The sequence below is a fragment of the Sarcophilus harrisii genome, chromosome 3 (genome assembly GCF_902635505.1).
Source record: "Sarcophilus harrisii chromosome 3, mSarHar1.11, whole genome shotgun sequence".
NCBI classification, from domain to species: domain Eukaryota; kingdom Metazoa; phylum Chordata; class Mammalia; order Dasyuromorphia; family Dasyuridae; genus Sarcophilus; species Sarcophilus harrisii.
The window spans coordinates 138,854,862-138,876,247 of NC_045428.1; the positions used below are offsets into that span (position 1 = coordinate 138,854,862).

Here is a 21,386-nt window from a genome sequence, read left to right on the forward strand (position 1 = left end):
GCCTAGGGTAATGCAGAAACAAACTCTTCTTTCCAGAGATGCATTTGACCATCCCACAACCATGCTTAGTTTCACAGGATAATATTACATTAGATATAGGTTATAAATCTTCAAAGGTAGGGAACATTGCAGATTCACATTTGTGTTTTCCATCGCATCTAATGCCTGATCTTGTACACAGTAGGTGTTCAGTATGCATATTGCATGAATGAATGATTTAAAGTTTGACTTATTCCAGGCTTGCATCCCCAGGGTGCTGTGCTTGTGCAGCCATTGCTAACAGAACAATAATTTTTCTTTTAGTATTTACTAGAAGGAAAACTGTCAAACTATGCCTTTACCTTAGGAGGGCTACAATAATATTTTATCATTAGAACCAATATTTTTGGCTTAGTGATTACATGTTTAAAAATTCAACTAGACAAAACATTTGCCTAATGTTTTTGCTTTATTCTGATGTTATTTTCAAATAAGAGTGTTAGAATGTCTGCATAGTAATGTGCTAGAATATGTGAATGTTTGATGATTGCCACTGATGGGAGGGGAGGTAGATTAAATGCTTTAGGATTAAGCTGAAAGGCAGAACTCCTACCATTGCTGTTTTCTTTATTTGATTCCCTTGGTTTTAATGATATATTAAAATACAAAAATTAATGTGTTATAAAATTATATGGCAGTAAAAGAGATAATGTTTCTTATTTCAGTAATCTCTTCTATAAAATTACATATTACTGTAATAAAAATAATTGACTAATTTATTTTTGGTTTTACAAAACATTAGTTATTATATGGACCTCAGGCATGTAAATATATAGATTGTACAACACTTTATATAAAATTATGTGTGTTATTAGTATCAACAATATTTTTTGAATGAGCATATTAATGTTAATCAGTTTAAACAATTTGTGGTTTGTTTATATCTATGACTAATTCACAAAACTGATTAAAAATTTAATTTTAAAACAGACGTATTTCATAAGGAATGAGTAGTATAATTTTGGAGTAATGTTGAAGTTGAAAGAAAATGAAGTTAATGATAAATTACTAAACATTAACATGGAAATCTTTTGAAATGTCAAATTTTTGAAAATGTTATACATTTAGTGTCTTTTTTGAAAAACAAAATGAACAGTGCTATATTTATAATGGACTTTTATTTTAAATTGTTGGTAAAAGACATTTCTAGATATATCATTAACCAAGGATTGTGATTTGAACCAAGGATTGTGATAAAGATAAATTTTAGTGTTTCAAGAAAATGATGTTATTGATCATTTTATGATAGGATTGTGTTATCTACACAACATGAGAGTATAAATGAAGAATTTCATGTGGGTTGCTTGAAATTTAGTTACTCTGGAGAACACTCACCTTAAGGGCTTTGTAAGAGGAGAACAGACCTGTGAAGGATATATAAATACAATAGGAGAATGTGAATTTAGTAAATGCAGTGGGAAAATATGAAGTTTTAAGGACCAAAGCATGACAGTAGTGTCTTAAAAGAGGGAGCTAAATGTAGATTTAAAGAATGTAGAAAAATCAAGAAGGAAAATGAATTAAAAACAAAAAACCAAAAAACTCACTAAGTGGTGATCTTTGAGAAAAGTTTCATTAAAATTTTTTGGAGACACAAGCCAAATTGTAGTGAATTATTTACAGCAAGGAAGTGGGAGAATCTACTTTTTTTCAAGAAGTTTTCAAGAAGTTTGATAGAAGCTTGAAATGTCCATTATATAAGGTAGTAGTGTCAAGAGTTTTGATCTAGCAGCCCTGTAAAGTATGGATTGTAGAAATCAAGGGAAAAGTAATAAAAATACTATTTATGTGATATTTTAAGATTTGAAAAACATGTAAATGTACAATCTCATACTATTCATTACAATCTTGTGAGGCAGGTGCTTTTATTATTGTGAGGCAGACTGATGAGAAAACTGAGGCTGAAATAAGTTAATTGATTTTTTTCAGGGTCATCTAGTATATATACATGAAACATGATTTGAATCTAAATCTTTCTTGCCAATATTAACAATAATCATGATTATCTTCCAGGTATGTATTTCCTGGCATCATAATCTATTGCTAACAAGTGTACATACATACCATATAAAATCTTTATGTAGTTCGAGGTTATTAAAACATATACTCAATCACAAAGATGTTTTGGAGATTCATATAAAATGATATATGTAGAGATTAATGATAATACAATTCATATGAGTTGGATGAAGAATTTTTTCTTTTTGCCTTATATTGAGAAAATTTTGGGGAAATACTTTTAGGATATTTCAGTTTCTTTTGGAAAAAGAAAAATGTCCACTATTATTGCCATTTTATATATAAGGAAACTGAGGCTGACAGAGGTTATTAAATGATTTGTTCAGGATCACACAATTAGTAAATATCTGAAGGTATATTTAAACTCAGATCTTCCTGACTTTGGGTCTAGCCCACTATACTATCTCGCTGCCGAATAGTGGATAGAATGCTAGCCTTCATATTAAAAAGACATGGCTTCAAAATCCATTTCTGAGATGTATTTTTGAAATGATCATGGACAAGTTAAAACTTCTCTCTAAAATTATGAATTACAGAAAAGCTTATTACTTTGAATTAGTAAAGGAAGTTCCTCTCACTAAAACTCATGAATTATATAGCTACGTGAAAAAATCATCACCAATAGGAATATGTGGAAATCAAGAAATCATTAATATTTATATAATGTTTTAAAGTTCAAATGTTTGGGGTGAATCACAGGCTGGGACCCAGAAGAATTCTCCCCATATTTCACACGAAACAATTTTAAAATAACATTTCAAATCAAATTTTGGAGTGGCACAGTTAACAAAAGGTCAGAAAGAGTCACGTTTCCATCCAAAGACAACTAAGGAGGACCACAAAAAGGTCTGTAATGTCAGGGTGGGTAAATGCCCAGAGGTGGAGGTGGGTGAATATCTGGAGTGGAGCAAGAGCAAGAGTTCTGGGACTTGGAGGTGATAGCAACAACAGCAGCAGCAACTTTGGGAATTCTCAGACCAGATATGATAAAGGGGGTCTTACCACCAGTTAAAAAAAGATATTATAAAAGACCCTTTGCTGACATTGGCTGGGTTTGTGCCAATTGGTGATTATATTGCCCATAAGCAGTTCTGGGTTGCAGTTCCAGGATGGAGAGGAATGCTTGTGATTCATCACAAAGGAGCAGAGAATCTAATTATAGTTCTAGGGCCAAGAAGAAGAGCTGCAGGGAAAAAAGGGCCTTTCTTGATTAGAGACTAGAACACAGACCAGAAGAGCAGTGAACACATCTTCTCCTGAATAACACTACTTTGAAAACACCAAAAACTTGCAGATTTCTAGAACAAGCTTTCAAGAGAGTAGGATAAAAAACCCCGAAGTTTGACACAGTGCCTTCCCAACCACATCTGAGTCAGAGCCCAACTTTAACATAAAGTTCAAAAACAAGAAGTAGTCTGGGGAAATAAACGGTAACAAAAAAAAGAACTTGCTCAGAAAAATCTACTATGGTAGCTGGAAAAACCAAGACATAAACTTAGAAGAAGACAACAAAGTGGATACAACTACAGGCAAAGCCTCAGATAACTACTAATTGGCCAATGCCACAAAAATAAGAGATAAATAAATGGATGAGTGGTGGAGGAAAAATCAGGAAAAAAAATGAGAGAAGGAGGGAGAGGGAGACACAAAGCAGAGAGAGAGAGAGAGAGAGAGGGGGAGTCAGTCAGAGAGAGAGGAGAGCAGGAAAAGGGAAGAGGAGAGAAATAGACATTCAGAGACAGGGACAGATGCACAGACATACACAGAAATAATTCCTTAAAAATTTGAATTTAATAAGCATAAGTTAATGACTCCATGAGACTTCAAGAAATGATAAAACAAAGTCAAAAGAATGAAAAAACATAGAAGAAAATGAGAAGTATCTTCTTGGAGAAACAACTCACCTGAAAAATAGAGAAAGGAGAAATATTTTAAGAATTATTGAGCTACCTGAAAGTCACCAACAAAAATAAAATCTAGACCCTGTCTTTGTGATGACCACATTAGCACCCTGGATACCTTAGAATCAGCTGGAGTCAGGATAAGCAAAAGTCCTTAGTCTTTATTCTTGGTCTTTAGGGGTAGGATTGAATTGGATGGAAATAGAATCTCTGCAACTTTCCTTTTTCTTCTCCTGCCCAGCGAGTGACCCTGACTAGTCTTACTCTAACCCCTAGTCTCTCCTACAATTCTCTGTATACAACAATTATCGAGCCAGCATGGGAGAGTGGGAAGGGCCATTCCCCAAGCACATCCAATTGGTAATTAGACCTAAGTGCTTGAACCGACCTCAGTGCAATGACTTAAGAGTTTCAGCCCTCTACATATCTTTAAAGAAATTCTAAAGGAAAACTGCCCTGATATCATACAACCAGAAAGTAAAATAGAATTTGAAAAAAAATCCACTGATCACTTCCTGAAAGAGATCCCAAAATGAAAATTCCCAGAAATATTATAGCCACATTTCAGAGGTCCCAGGTTAAGGAGAAAATATTGCAAACATCCAGGAAGAAACAATTTAAATATCAGGGAGCCACAGTTATGATCACACAAGACTTAGCAGTTTCCAGTGTTATCGGAGCAAATGACTTGGAATATGATATTCTTAAGAACAAAGGACATAGCATTAATGTTGTGCCACAGTTCCCTTTTATTGTCCTGCCTCAGTTTTCCTAAATTGTTTTGCTTCAGTTTCTATGAACTATTCTGCCTCACTTTCCCTGAATTGTTCTGCTTCATTTCCTTGAATTCTTCTGCATCAATCTCCCTGGTTGCAACACCACCTCTCCCTCCTAAATTTAATCCAGATAGGAGAAAGACTTTCTATCTTAGATATCATGACTCCAGAGCTCCCCAATTTATCAGAATGTCTGGTGCCTCCCCCCATTCTGTCATTGTTCTTTTTAATCCCAATTTATTAGAATTTATGGTCCTACCCTAGACCCTGTCAGAACTGGATTGATGGTCCGTTCTCACTCTCAGGGCTCAGACTCTGCCCCTGCCTCGGTCTACCCTGACAGCTTCAGAGCCATATGTATGTATATTTCATGGAAACCTCAATTCCCTGCTGAGGCTTTGAGAAATCAGTCCTGGGGGCAATATGCCCCCAGCACAATCTCTCCCTCTCAAATAAAATATTAAAAAAAACTCTCTAATTTCTATCTTGCCTCAGTTTCTCCAGCATTATTACAGCCAAGAATAACCTACCCAGCAATTCTAAGTACAATTCATCAGGAGAAAAATGGATATTTAATAAAATAAAGTACTTCCAAGCATTCCTGAAGAAATGACTTTACATAGATCAATACAAAATTTGACATTCAAATAGAAGACTCGAGACACATGAAAAGGTAAACATGAAAGATTAGTCATATGGAATTCAATGGAATTAAACTGCTTATATTCCTATGCAAGCAGTTGATAAATATAATTCCTGAGAATTTCATCATTATAGTGCAATTAGAAGTCTGCATAGACAGAAAGTATGGGCATAAATCAATTATGTTATGAAGGTCTTCAGAAAGAGATTGTAGTGATGAGAAGGAGGAATGCACTGGGATTAAGAGGGAAGAGAGAAATAGAATGGGGCAAATCTTCAAACACAAAGAGGGGAAGCACCCTGGGAGAAATGGGGGATGGATGTGGTAATGCTTGATTCTCATTGTCAAAAAAAATTGATTTAAAGAGTACAGAATATATGTGTGTGTATATGTGTATATATATACACATATACACACATTCAGGCATAGAAATATATCTTACCCAATAGGGAGATAGAAGGGAGAAGGGGATAAGAGATCAGGGGGGTAATGAAGAAGGTAGAGAGGCAATGATCAAAGCAAGACAGATAGGATAAAAAGGGGGAAATGGGATGGAGGGGAATGCATAGTTAATGATCATAACTGTGAATGTGAATGGGAATATGTAGAGGGCTGAAACTCTAACTCATAGAAAAAAGCAGATTGCAGAATAAATCAGAAAAATACAGAATCCAGCAATATGTTGTATACAAGACACACACACACACACATACACACACATACATACTTTATACAGAAAGATGCTCAAACAAAATTAAAATGAAGAGCTAGAGCAGAGTCTATTAAACTTCAAGTGAAATGAAGAGGGCAGGGATGGCAATCTCAGACAAGGCAAAAGCAAAATGAAACCTAATTGAAAGAGTAATCAGGGAAACTACATTTTGTTAAAAGTTACCAAAGACAATGAAATAATATTAAAAATCAGAGCCAGTTTCTTTGATAAAAGCCCCATTTCATAAATATATAGGAAACCAAGTCAAATTTATAAAATTAAGAGCCATTCTCCAACTGATAAATGGCTAAATGTTATGAATAAGCAATTATCAGAAGACAAAATCAAAGCTGTTCATGGTCATATTTTAAATTGTTCCAAATTGATTAGAAAAAAGCAAATCAAAACAACTCTGAGATGCTACCTCACACCTAACAAAAATGAATTGGAACTAGTAAAACAAAAAAAAAATATTTGAATAGAGAATCCAGGATAGGTAGGAACTCAAGTATTCCTGACACAGGTTACTCTGTGAAATGGAAGGAGGAACAAGTGAAAGTCACGAGTAGTTTCACTTATGAAGATTTTTGAGAGACTAAAACTTAAGGCATTTTGGTTTGATAAGATTCAAATTACCAAGAATCATATCTTATGATTGGAGACTTGAATTTTTCAAAGAAATAACAATGTGATCTAGGTAAGTGCTTAACTTCTCTGTGCTACAGGTTTTCCATCTGTAAAATTAGAGGACTGAACCAAACCTTCTCCAGTTCCCTTCCAGGTTTTAAATTCTATAAAAATTATCTATTAAGTATTTACTTCTTGCTGTTATTGCCTTTAGGAATTTGGGAATGTTGTTGATGGCAGAGAAAAAATTACTTATTTCCTATTAAAATTAAGGGGGGGCATTTCAGATCTTCACAGGAGGAAAAGATGGATTGTAAAATATGATACGGAATTTGTAAAAATTACTAGTCTATTTAATAAAAAAGTAACTATTTGCTAACTACAAATATTCTGAATCCCAAAGTATCATAAAGTTCAAAGAAAAATAACAATTTATTAAATTTCTTCTGGTTAGATTGTTTTAGCCATGTGAGTGCTTGGCTCTGTGTTTTTCCTGGGGTAGGAAGATAAAAAGAGAGATTACCAGATAAAATGTTCAGATCCTTAACAGATATATAGGAAATAATACACATACACATGCATACATGTATATATAGAAAATGTAGACATGTGTTTGTTTTTCATATAGAAAGCTTTCAACAAAATAGTATCTTTGGTACTCTCTAAAGACCTTCATTTTAAGGATAAATCAACAAGGAAACACTTGTGGTGGGGTCTTTTCCACTATTTGAATTAAGTGGACTTATATGGTAAATGAGTCTTTATTTCTGTCTTTTGTGTTTATTTTCCTTCCTCTCTGTCCAAGGCTTTTGCCCCCTCTCCACTGTTTTTCTCTTCAGCCTTCACTGTGCAGTTAACTGCTTTGGAATGTATTCTTCTCGTATGCCCATCTCATTGATTATGATATTGCATGTAAATTTGCCATTAAATGAACTGTATCTTGCCTGTTAGAGAGTACCAAAGATACTATTTTGTTGAAAGCTTTCTATATGAAAAACAAACACATGTCTACATTTTCTATATATACATGATTTTACCAGCTTGCCAAGAGACTAGATGGTATTGTTAATGTAGTCGTCTTGTCTGTAACTTTATTTTCCTCGAGTAACTAATCTGCTTTTGTTTCCACTTTGTCCTTTAAATTTAATCACTGTTCTTATAAATGTTTGAGTACAGAATGAGTTCATAAGACTGAACCAGGCACCATTTCCAAAATACTGTCTTGATTTTATATGACTATTTCCTTTGTCTAAAATTTATTAGTTTGAGAGTATCAGGCCCAGAAGGATTTATTCCAATCTCCCAATAGATTAGTTATTTTTTCTTCTTTCAGTAGAAACAAAACAAAACAAAACCCAATGAATACATATAAATTCTCCTTGGGCAAGTACTCTTTTTTGATATCTTTTGAACTGGTACCTGCTTCTTATTTTTCAGAGGCATAAGAAAAAATGTTATGCTTATTTAGGATTGAATGATACTGAGGATTTCTTCTGACCGTATTAAGTTTTGCAATTTGTGCATCAGTAAGAGACTGGAAAGGGTCTTAGAACAGTAATTAACATGGGAAATGCAGCTCTATCTGATATCACTCAGTAAAAGATAGTATTTTAACACTACTCTTCTTTTTACTTAAAACTTTCATAAATCTGTTATCAGAAAAAGTTATTGGTTTTAAGGAAAAGAATAGGAACATAACTTTAATATAATATAAAATGATATAAAGAGAAGGATATTAAAAATAAGATACTTTCCAATGTTGAAGTGTTTAATGTAAGAATTTTAAATTAGCCTATGAATTATTTACCTCTTTTTAAAAATAAATAATAAAGGATGGATCCAAAAGAAGGTAGCCTATAATGATGGTGTCAGAACTGAAAGAAAAAAGCTCAGCAGGAGACTTGTGAAAAATGCTAAGAAACAATAAAAATACCTTTTCCTGGTGTAAATAGATAGACAAAATCTAAAACTTTTTTAAAGAGGAAATTAGAAGGAAGAGGTTTCCTTTTAAACTACAAGGTGATAATAGCAGTTGCACAAGAGAATTAGCATGAGAACTCAGAGGAAGAAGACACCATTCACTGAAATTGTTTCTTTTTGATGAAGGATATTTGTTGAACAGTTTACAGTGATGGAGATATAGTGATGGAGATATGTGCCTCTTTTCAGGGATCATAACTAATGACATCAAAAACCTTTATAGGAATTCCAATCTGAAAACCATTACCTACTTTTGAGGATTTATCTGTGTATACAGTAGTGACAGAAGATATTCTTTCTTTTCTTTTCTTTTTTTTTAAATGAATTAATTTTTTTTCACGGAACAAAACATTTATTCTTTCTCTCTTCTATATCCCTCCTCTTTGGAAAAAAAATCCAATCAACTTTGTCCCAGTCTTCATCCTGAACTCTTCACCTAACTTTTGGGAGCTGGATATATAGGTGGATAGTATGCTTCATCATTGGTTGATCATTGCACTGATCAGAGTTTTTAAGTCTTTCAAAATTGTTTGTTTTTACAGTACTATTATTGTATAACTTGTTCTCCTGGTATCAGAAGGCATTGATAAGAATTACAACCTTGGGAAACCAAGTTTTCTTGGTTAAGTTTTCTTAATCATTTGTTAATTAAGTTTTCTATCATTTATAAAAGGAAACTGCTACAAAAGTTTTTTCAGAATATAAAGCACAAAGTAACCCACTGTACATTGTATATGTCTATCAAGAATGGTATCAGGAATATTGTATTTAATTCTGTGTATCAAATATTATTAAAAGGAAAATGGATAATATAGAAACTATCTAGAGGAAGAAAAGGAAAAAGGGGGAAGGGTATGTCTGAAACTTATATCCATTGTAAAAGGGTTAGAAGAAATTGGGATGACTGGCTTATGTGTTTTTATATATTTGAGAAGCTATGAAATAGAAGATATATTGGACTATTCTGTGTTCTAGTGTAATGATTCTAAACTTTGCAAAATTAAAAAAATTGGACAAGTGTATTTCAATAGAATTATAATAATTGTATTCAAATTCTATATATTTCGTCTTATACATTTAAAATATTTTAAGAAACAATCCATAGATTTTACCAGGTTGTCAAAAGAGTCTATGACACAAAGTGATCTTTCCTTCCTAGTCTCTATTGATATTTTAGAAATTCTTTTTATTGTATTTGCTTTATATTGCAGTTATCTATTTATCCATCATCTCTCCTATTCAAGTGTAAACTCCTTCAGAATAGGAGCCATGTCTTCTTTAATATTTGATCTCTAGGACTTACTTCAGTGCCTACATATTAGAGTTTTGGTAGATGTTTGGTGAATGAATTGTCTACAAGTTTCTATATGATTTTACAGTATAGTTGACTTTCTACTTTTTAAAAATTCAGTTTTACTTTATAGCAAATGTATTCAGTGTAGGTGTATGTAATGGGTAGGACCTGACTCAGACTCGTTCTGTGATAGTTCAGGTACCAAACTGAAATGATATGAGGCACATGTAGTCCATCTAACAAACAGTAAGCAACATGTTTATGTAGCCATTGAGGAAGAAAGGTCAGAGCAGAGAAGAAATATTTTCATCCAGCATAAAGAAGTGATTCAGTTGGACACAGCTTCCTATTATTGTTCATGAAGCTAGTCTATATGGTGTGAAACCTTAGGAAAGGGCTCCAGTTTCTTGTATTCTACCTGATTGTACCAAGATGACTAAGAACCTATGCTTGTGAGCAAAGCTTTAGTCTCCAGAGCCAATCAAATCTCGATGACAGATTCAAAATCTTTGAAGGAAAAACTAGCCTACTTTGCAGGGGAAAAGGTTTTGGATATTGCTCTCAGCGAAGTACCAAAATAATTCTCTAAACACAATTCATCATAATCTTTACAATCACTGTTACAGAAGAGATATAATTCAGAACCAAAGTCAAAGAAAAATTTCTGGTGGATTTTTTCCCCCATTTCACCAATTCCATTTTTTAAAGGAGTGCTTTTCTTTTTCCATTTCATCAATTCCATTTTTAAGGAATTGTTTTCTTTTCCCATTTGAACGTTTATTTTTTTTAAGGAGTTTTTTTTTTTCCAGTCAATTTCTGTGCTTTTTTTTGCAAGCTGTTGGCTTCCTCCTCCTCAAACTTTAATAATTTTCCTACATAGTCTGAATTCTTTACCCCATTTTTTTCTGTCTCTCTTTTAAGATCTTTTCTGAATGCTTTCAAGAGAGCCTTTTGAGCTTGAGACCAGTTCATGTACTCCTTTGAAGCTTCACCTGAAGGCATTTTGCTTTTGTTGTCCTGTTCTGGGTTTGTATTCTGATCTTCCCTCTCTTAATAATAGCTTTCTATAATCAGAGCACTTTTTTCTCATTTAAAAAAATTGAGCTCTACTCCTAGGGCACAGGGTAGATTGTTCTAAGCTTCTTTTGCTGGGGAACAGGGGCATTTCACTGATTGCACTGGGGCCAGTGGTGCTGCAGGTGTCCATTGTGCTGAGTGGGTCTTGACAAGTCCTACTTGTTATGCTGGGATTTGGGGGCTCACAATTTGCTTTCTGTAGTTATATTGGAGGTCTCACAGCTGGTTTGCTGATCCACTGGACTTCTGAACCAGGACAGAGTTGCCAACACTGCTGTATTTTGGCTAGAAGCTTCCTGCTAAGATTCTCCTGTAGTGCTGGCACTGGACTGTGTTCTCCTCTGCCCAATTGAAACAAACCTTTGCTGAAGTCTTTTTAAGATATCTTAAACTGGACAATTATTACACTTTGAATGTTTGTGTGTTCTATCACTTCAAAAATCCATTTAGAATCTGTTGATTCTGAGGGAAGCTGTCTATTCTCTGCCATTTTGGCTCTGTCCCAGAATTTCCAGTAGATGATAAAGTGCTTTTGTTTCTAGATGACATCTAATTCTGAAACACTAAAAACGTTCCTAAATAAGAGCCATAATTTTTCAAAGGAGTTTTATATATTTATTGCTAGGAAAAAAAAAACTATGTGAATCAAGAATGTTGTCTTTGTTCAAAAGGAAACAGTGTAGATCAGGGGAGAGAGCAGTGAGTTAGAACTCACAGGATTTGTATTCAATTCTGCCATTGATGCTTACTACTTTTATAACTTTAGGCAAATTGCTTCATCTTCTGGAATCTTAATTTCCTCATCTGTAAATTAAGGGAATTGGTCTCTAACTTCTGTTCTATCTCCAAGCTGTGCTTCTTCACATTACCTGTATCTAGAACATAATATGCAGTTGGATAAGCAGCTAAAGAGCTTGTATCTATTGGGGCATCTATCTATCTATGTAATCTTGTCTAAGCATACTAAATAAGTAATGGGCTGGTCTCAGGGTTGAAGAGGATAAGAAAAATGGGCTGGAATGCCTGTTAGAAACATCATGATTTAAAAATAAAAGATCTGAAGCATCTTCCAGAAAGAAAAAAAGGAATCCATTCTTTTTTAAAACAACATTTTTCCAGTTATGTTTATGACTGCAAATCATGAAATGCTACAGTCTCTGAAGAATTGAAATCGAGAATTTAGCCAAAGACAATGGTCGTTGTGAGTAGACTCGAACATATAATAAACAAAGATTTATGAGGGAAAAACCATGTAAATGATAGTTTCAGAAAGATATGTAATAAAAAATAAGAAGTGCCAGCAAAGTGAGAAGTGAAGACTAATCAATGCACAGCTGATGTATTCCATTGGTGTCCTCCTGTCAAGAGAATATGAGGAAGTCCTCTTAGTCTACTCCCCTGTCTCCATCACATTGGTTAAAGCCCCATTTTCCTTTTATAGAAGGAAATGAAAGAGAATTGTACAAGATGGAAGGAATTGTTCCATTAATAACAATGCTGATCCTTTGAATAATTGAAGATATTTATTTTTGTGTATTTGTATTACCTGCATTTATATTGTAAATGTATATGTACATTTATAGTAAAAAAAAATTGTTGCCTATTCAACTACAACCAGTAGCCTATCTTTCTAATTTTATAATGGAAGACACAGAAAAAAGTGGAATTATCTGTTTTATAGAGAACTTGGTTGGAACACATTTACTTTATTAAGAAAGGAATATTTGTACTTTTAATTTACTCAGTAGAATAATTTGCTCTTGGTTTATACTAAGAAGTAAACTGAATAAATACAAGATTGTCTTTGGTTACAATCTCTAATTTTTATAGTTACTAATTGATAAGTACAGAAGATCTCTAATATATCTGAAAAAAATCTAGTTTATTTCCTTATAAGAATATAGGAATAACAATGCTAATTGTAATACACATATCTTTAAAACTCACAAAGTACTTTCCATAAATAATCATTTTAATTTGGCATCCAATCTTCAAAATAGATACTGTAAAACATAATCTTCATTTTACAGAGGAGCACATTTGAGATTCTGAGAGATCAGGTGATTTGACCGTGGCCATATAGATAGTGACTATCCACAAAAAGATTTGAATTCGGGTCTTATTAACTACAAATGTAGTATTCTGGCCATTACACCACACAACATAATGTCTTTGTCAGATTAGTATATGCTGACAAGTATCTGGCAGGAGGGAATTGCTGCATTATTCTTTCTCTTCTGATCAGTACTATATGATCTCTTTCTTGATGGGACATTCTTATAAAAAATAAAATTAGCTATACTTTAAAATTCTCCTTTAGTTCCTTTATCTCTATTTTGATGTCACATTCTTATAAAAATAAAATTAGCTATATTGTCTAGGGTGTTACTAAGGTAAAGGGGACTGAATTGATTTGGTAAGGCTTACACTACAGTGTGGCTGTTAAGGCCAGGAGCCTAATTATATAGTTTGGAAAAGAAGGAAATGGTGGTGTCATTTTTTGCTAAAAAAGACTTTGGATTCAAATACCTACAATTAGAATGTCATGATGATAATGATCATTTTAAAGCTGAGGTGGAAAAGACTTGCTTTTATTTTAAAATTGTATTTATCTTTTTATGTGAAACTATGAATCTCTGTTATGTAAAGCTTGCTTTATATGCTTGCTTATATATGATATATGCAAGTGTATTATATATAAACATAACATAGTATATTACAAATTCAGCATATTAATTTAGAAGTTATTCTGCTTATATGTTTTCTTCTGTATTTTCTGTTCTCTCACAAGATTCAAATGACCCTTTTATCTTTTTTTCTCTCTTTTTATTTTTTGGCAAGACTATTGCTAGCTCTTCTTTTCCCTCAACTTCCCCTTTGGGGAAAAACAAAACAATAAAAATCAACACAATCTTTGTCACAAGTATAATTAAGTAAAACATTTCAATAGATTTTCCATGTCCAAACACATGATTCATCCTGCGTTTTGAGTGTATAACTTCTCTATTAAGAGTTAGGTAGCATATTTCTGGAGTCATTGTTAATAATTGCACTGATAGATTTCTAAACTGTTTCCTAGTTACTTTTCATTACACTATCATTGTTCTCATATATATTATTCCTATGACTTTGTTTTATAAGATATTTTATTAATTGATTTTTGCTCCAGCAAATATATCTCTTTATATAAACCAGTAAAATGTGTTTTGTGGGTACAAATATCCTTCCCCATTTAATTTTCTCTACACATACTCATACATTTCCAAAACATATGGGAATAAATAGTCTTCAAAAATTCCTGGCTATAATAGCGCATAAATTGTATTAACTCTAAGACTGAGTGCTGAGTAATGTCAATAGCAGGAAAGAATTATTTAAAAAATTAATGAATTATGTTTCTACTTGTACTTTAATTCTTAAAGCTAACTATTTAATGTATAGTGCCTAGATAAGAAGTGTAGGAAATTTTTATTTCACTGAGCTTGACTCTTTGTGGGGAATATAAACCTTGAAAACACACATATTTTCACTGATTAATGGACTGTGAAAAAAATCCTAGCCTTGAACAATCAATTAATTTGAAAATGTAAGATGTGAACATAATTGAAGAATCATATTGTTTTTTCCCTGGTATATTTATATGTAATCAAGTGATAAACCTTTATGCATTTTTTTGAAAGAACAGCAAGAGTGTATTCATGTTTGTATAACATAATCTGAATTCATCCTACATATATTCACCTGCCTAATTTTATTATTATCTGGAACACATCCCTGTATCTTGTCCACAAAAAATTTTTAAGATCATAGAATGGCAAGATGGAAGGAGTTATATGGTCCATCTCTCTTATTTTACTATTTCTGTGCCTCCAGATTTTGTGTTCTTGGGAGACTCCATGGGAGACTTGGCCAGATGTCTTTCTAAAATATAGGTACATTATATATTTGGCAGTCTCCTGATTTCCCAGGCTAGTTCTCCTGTCAAAACGGTAAAAAGTTATTTTGGCATGACTAGTTAGTTGTGAATGAATTTATCTTGTCTAATTAGTATATGGAGGAAGGTAAAATGATTTAAGATTATAAGTATACTTGGTTTGGTGTTGTGTAATTTCTTTTCCTTCTGAAACTGGAAAAGAATTTACATGAGTATAGACAGGTTTAAATTGAGCTTTAAAGAATTAAAGGGCTAGTGTGTATCTAAATGGAGCAGTGAAGCCATTTTTTGAACAGAGAGTGGATTTGATCACAAATGTGAGATGGAGAGTACCACAGATGGGGTGAGTTGAAGAAATATTCCTTATTGAAGAAATGATAAAAACTGAGCAGAAAAACAGTTGAGAGTCTCAGAAAGAATGGGGTTGGGGGAAGGCATGGAAGGGTGAATAGTGAACATAAACTTGGCCTTAATTTGAATTCCCAGGAAATTAATCATTCTTGACTCTTGTATCTTTACCTAATTTTGTCAATTCCCATCATCTTTGTTTGGATTTATGTCACATAAAGCTATCCTTGTGCTACCAGATGGAGAAATAATTGCTAAATCTTCTATCGCTATCACTTAGTAGATCTTTTCCCAATGCTTCTTGAAAAGCATGTATGTAGTCAGATATTAAAACTGGTGAAAAATGGATTTTTTGGGTAAATTAATAAAACATAATTTTTAGGAAGATAAATATATTTCCAGATAGAAATGAAACTTCATTGACAAAGAATATTTTCAGTATTAATAAAGAAAATTGATGCCCAATAGATCTGAAAAAAATTCAGATTTTTTCCTTTATAATATTTTTATTTTTCAACTTCTGAGGAGGTAAGTATAATAATATTTAATTTTGAATAATATTAATAAAATGTGGTAGCACAGGCCTATAATTCCATCTATTGGGCAGGCTCAGATGGGCAGATCTTTTGAGTGTGAGACTTCTGAGTTAGAGTGGGCAATGCTGATCAGTGTCTAAATTTGGCATTAAATCTATATCCTTACCTAAGGTAAGTGAACTTACTTAAGTCAGAAACATAAGTCAAAACATGTTTGGTGATCAGTACTGAGTTTCGACTTGTGGGTAGCCCTGATATTTTCAAAATGAATGAGAGACAAACCATCCAGTCTCTAAAAATAAAAATATAAACAAATAAATTATGTTGGTTGTTGAAAATCTTTTCTTTTATTAAATATTCAGTCTTTAATGTAAAGAGTACTTTACTAGATAAAAATAAAACTATAAACAAGTTATGTTGGTTGTTAAAAATCTTTTTTTAAATTAAATGTTCAGTCTTTAATGTAAAGAGTACTTTAGTAGATAAAAATAAAAATGCAAACAAATAAGTTATGTTGGTTGTTAAAAATCTTTTTAAATTAAATGTTCCGTCTTTAATGTAATGTAATGAGTACTTTAGTAGAATTAGCCTCAAGATGTAGTCTAGATAGATTTAACAAAATATTTTATGTCTTATTTTCCTTTCCTTCTTTGAGTTGTATATTTGCATAGTTGTCAGTTAATGATGTTTATTGAATGTCACAGGTAGGCAGAGCATACTTTGAGAAGTTTGAAATGCAGGAGCCATGGTCTGATTCTGAAAGAGCTTTCCACTGAATATTTTTGTTGTTCAGTCATTTCAGTTATGTCCAACTTTGGGGTTTTTCTTGGCAAAGATGCTGGAGTAATTTGCTATATCCTTTTCCAACTTATTTTAAAATAGGAGGCACTGAAGCAAAGCTTCCCAAGGTCACACAGATAGTAAGTGTCTGAAGCTGGGTTTGAATCCAGATCTTTCTGACTCCAGACTTGATGCTCTATCTACTGCACCATTCAATTGACTTGTCATTGAATTTAAGTGTTTATATCTGTGTGTGTGAATATACATACATACGTATATATAAATATTCTTTTTTGCTGAGGCAATTGAGGTTAAGTGACTTGCCCAGGATCACACAGCTAGGAAGTGTTGTGTCTGAGGTCAGATTTGAACTCAGGGCTGACTTCAGTGTTAGTGCTCTATCCACTGCACTAACTAGCTGCCCCTGTTTATATATATATATTTTAAAATTGCTATTTTTAGTAATAGGTTTTCTACTCTAGCATTGTTTCCCATACTGAATCTTATGCTTTTTTATGGTTTTCTACAAATAGTTTTCCTCTCCCTGCTTCATCTTCCTCCATAAATCAATGATTCCTCCTGACTTAAACTTTTGATCCTATTTATTATCTTTTTGTATAACTGATATGAATTTTGTAAGATTTTTGACCTCTCCTTAATTTACTCTATGTGTGTGATTATATGCAGATATTTTAGAGAATAGCTAGGTGACATGCTAGATTAATTGCTGGACCTGAAGTCAGGCTGACCTGAATTGAAGACAGTGATTAGCTGTGTTACCCTTTCCAAGTCACTTAACTTGTATATTTTGTAGGCTTCAGTTTCCTTACTGAAAATGCATATGATAATAGCACTTACTTTTCAGTGTTGTTGCAAGAATCAAATGAGATACTTGTAAAGTACTTTGAAAATTTGAAAGTGCTGTATAAATGTTTAACTATTAGTATTTTTAATTACTAGAGGATAGGGAAATTGTTGTACATGTTTCTCTGTCTTTTATATATTACACACTTTATGAACATTTAAGTATTAAACAGCTATTACTGTAAGATTATAAACTCAATCCATTTGATAAGATTATCAATTAAATATTCTTGGAACTTTGACTTCCAGACATAGATATTATGACTAAGTCCCTATGAATTTATAGATATTTGCATGTACTTCTCCTGTTTCTAGATAAGAGATATCATAGTAAAGTGGGCAGAGCTGACCTTGTAAACAGAAAGATTTGAATTTAAATCCAAATAAATACTGAGCGACTATGTGACCCTGGGCAAGTCATATAATTTTAAGTCCACTAAGTAATTCTTTAAAATTCTAAAATACCTAGAAACAGGTACCGGAAAACATTGGTAGAAGGAATCTCTTCCCTAGACATGCCCTATCCCAGCACCTCAAACTCAGAGATTAGAAGCTGTGTGAAATTTGTATGTTGACTTATAAAATTATGTTTTATTAGCATCATCTACATTTCATTGATTTTTTTATTTATTTTATTAAATTTCCCAAGTATATTTTAATCTAGTTTACAGCCACTGCAGTAGGAGTGAGGGCAGTGTTTTTAGCCCTGTGTTAGATACTTCTACTCTACTCCAAGGAAATCACAGATTAGGTTTAAAAAAAGCACACAACAAAAACCAAAAATGAGAATGATACACACTAGTGTATCACACTAACACTCTTACACTAGGTATTAAGAAGCCCACATTCTAGTTCATGTTAAACCTGTAACTTGCTTTGTAGCTTTAGGTAATTAATCTTAATTTTCTGGATCTCACTTTCCTTATTTCTAAGAAGGTAATGTTAGACTAGATGATCTCTGCCATAACTTCTAGCTCTAATACATTTGATTTGATGTTTCAAAAGTCCCATAGCCTGCTTTAACGCTGTACAATGAGCCATTTGCATTTTTGCCATTTAAATTCTCACTGTATTGCTGAGAGCTGATTAAAGAAATGAGAGAAACAATTATATTCTGCTTGCAAAGAAATAATTTCTCTCAAGTACCTTACATAGAAACCTCAAATTTTAAAGAAAATATTTGGCAATACAATGTGTCTTTGGGAAACGCATTAAACTGGAAGATTTTTATTATTAACTTTGCAGTATAACTTGTTCATAGCTTCTTGTTTATAGCTAAGAATGAGAAATTGGGAAAACAAATAAATGAAATAGGTTGCTTTTAAGAATAGTTTTCTGAATTGAAAAGAAATATATACACCATGAAACAAAGAAAGAAAAATTTTTGAATATTGTATTGTGAATATTGAAGGAATGATGTTGGTTTGGTAATTCGATATTTATAGGTTTTTTAAGGGGATTTTTTTTAAATGAAGGGGCAAGAAACTATCCTTCATTAAAAGAGTTGCCAAAGCAAAATAACTGTATGGACATGTATACGTATATTGTATTTAACATATACTTTAACATATTTAACACATATTGGTCTACCGGCAATCTGTGGGAGGGGGTGGGGGGAAGGAAGGGAAAAACTGGAACAAAAGATTTTGCAATTGTCAATGCTGAAAAATTACCCATGCATATATCTTGTAAGTAAAAAGATATTAAAAAAAGAGTTGCCAAAAACATTTAAGCTCCTACTATGTGCAAAGCCTGATACTAGGCTCTACAGAAGGTATAAATTTAGAGACAACATAGACTCGACTCTATGATATATATATATATATATATATATATATATATATATATAAAATCTAAAATGGGGAATATCTGTGATTACAGGGGAGAGTGAGATTAATGCAGAGAAGAGATGCTTATATATTATAGTTTATCCATTTAATATAAAATTTATGTTTCTTGTTATAATTTAATATATTATGTTACATATGTTTTTAGAACAAACACATACTATATATTTATATGTAATATATGCTATTTTAATAAAATATTGTCTTAACATTCAATTGAATACATAATTTTAAAATCTAATATTAGATATATATAGGTGAAGCGCTGTGTAAAATCTGGAAAAAGTCCTAGTTTCATTCAAAGTTAACTAGAAAGCTACCTTTTACATAAATCAGTATAGTGCAGGTATTCGGAGTTTTGGGATTGAAATCTGGCTCTGCCTCTTATGACCTATTGTGATCTTGGATAGGTCCCTTCTTTTGTTATATAATATAGCTATAATAAGGGGTTTGAACTTTTCAATTTTCTATCTCTGATCCTATGAAGTCTTTTTTGATTCTCCAGCTGCTAGTGCTGGAGTACAATTATGTTGTACTTTTTAATATATACTTATATATGGATATGTCTCTTTTTATCAATTTAAAGCTCTGTTAGGACAGAGGCAATTTAATTTTTTTTTGTCTTTGGGCCCCATAGTGCCTGGAACATAATATATTTCTAATAAATACCTGATTATTGGGGGAAAGATCAGTTTCACTTGGGAATAAAGGTTAGTGTAGGAGACAAGATCAGAAAAATTACTTCATAAAGGAGGACACACTCAAGTTAGTCCTTAGCAAATGGAGATGGAGAGGCTCTCCATTCTAGACATGAAGTAAAGGGAAGAGAGCAGCATTAGACTGAGAAATCTCAGAGTAGTACACTTTGGTGAAAATTTGCAGTATAGTAAAGCAAATTAATTTTATAAGGATGAAACCAGATTGCTGAGGACATTGATTTGGGAGGGAGTAGGGCTACATGTTATTTTCTCTATGGAGGAATGGCAAGATTGTGGTGGTGCATTAGGAAAGTTATTTGGGCAGTGGTATGAATAATGAATTGAAATGCAGATAGCTTCTAGTCAGGGAGGTCAGTAAGAAGACTATTTTAATTATTTAGATGAGAATAGATGAAAATCTGAGCTGGATCGATTGGAGTAGAAAGAAAGGAAAAGAGATCGCAGTTGTTCATCCTTCCTTCTACAATTACATCAGGATGGTAATATCTTGACTTGCAAGTAAATTGAATTTAAGTGAGGCTGGGCTGTGCAATGTTATCATACTCTCTCCTGCAGAATCATTTGAGTTCAGTTTTATGACATAGGTCAGAATGACTAGAGATGGCCCCAGATGCATTGGGAGACCTTGTCCAGAAAGATAAGAAAGAAGATTTAAAAAACTCATTATAGTAAGAAAAAAGGAGGCTGTTGTGATTGTTGAAGTAATTGTTTCAGTAGAAGAAGAGACAACCATAGTGAGGAGATGCTAGAATAAAAAGAAGGTCTTTTTCTTAAGGACTTAAAGAACTAACTAAAAGATATATTTGAACATATTTGTAAGATAAAGGATGAAGGAGAGAGAGAGACAGAGACACACACACAAATATAGACAGGCAGACAGATACATGTACACAGAGACTGAGAGACAGAGACAGAGAAGAGGGGACAGGAGTTGGGGAGGTATATGATTGATGGAGCAGTGTCTTTGCGGAGATAGGAGGAGATGGGATTGAAGGTATTGGTGAAATGTTTTGTTTTGACAAGAAACCTTTCTCTGAGCCTGAAAGACTAGATCGATGAAGCTATTGGAAGGTTTAGAGGGAAAATGATGAGTTCATGACAGATGGCCTCATCTCTGAAATAGGAGATCAGGTTATCTGTCAAAAGTGGGAGAGGACAGGGATGATATGGAGTACATTTTGGAGCTTGAGAACAGAAAGTTTGGAATAGGATTTGTAGAATATGTGTTGGGGAAGATAAATAAAGATAAAAGAACTATTGTGCAGAACTGGGGGTCTATTTGAGATTAGA

At 32.9% G+C, this 21,386-nt stretch overlaps 1 protein-coding gene across 1 annotated transcript in view; it reads left to right on the top strand.

The window, feature by feature from the left end:
- GPC5 (glypican 5) overlaps nucleotides 1–21,386 on the top strand; it is a 2,065,974-nt gene that overhangs the window by 74,460 nt on the left and 1,970,128 nt on the right. The window lies entirely within an intron of this gene.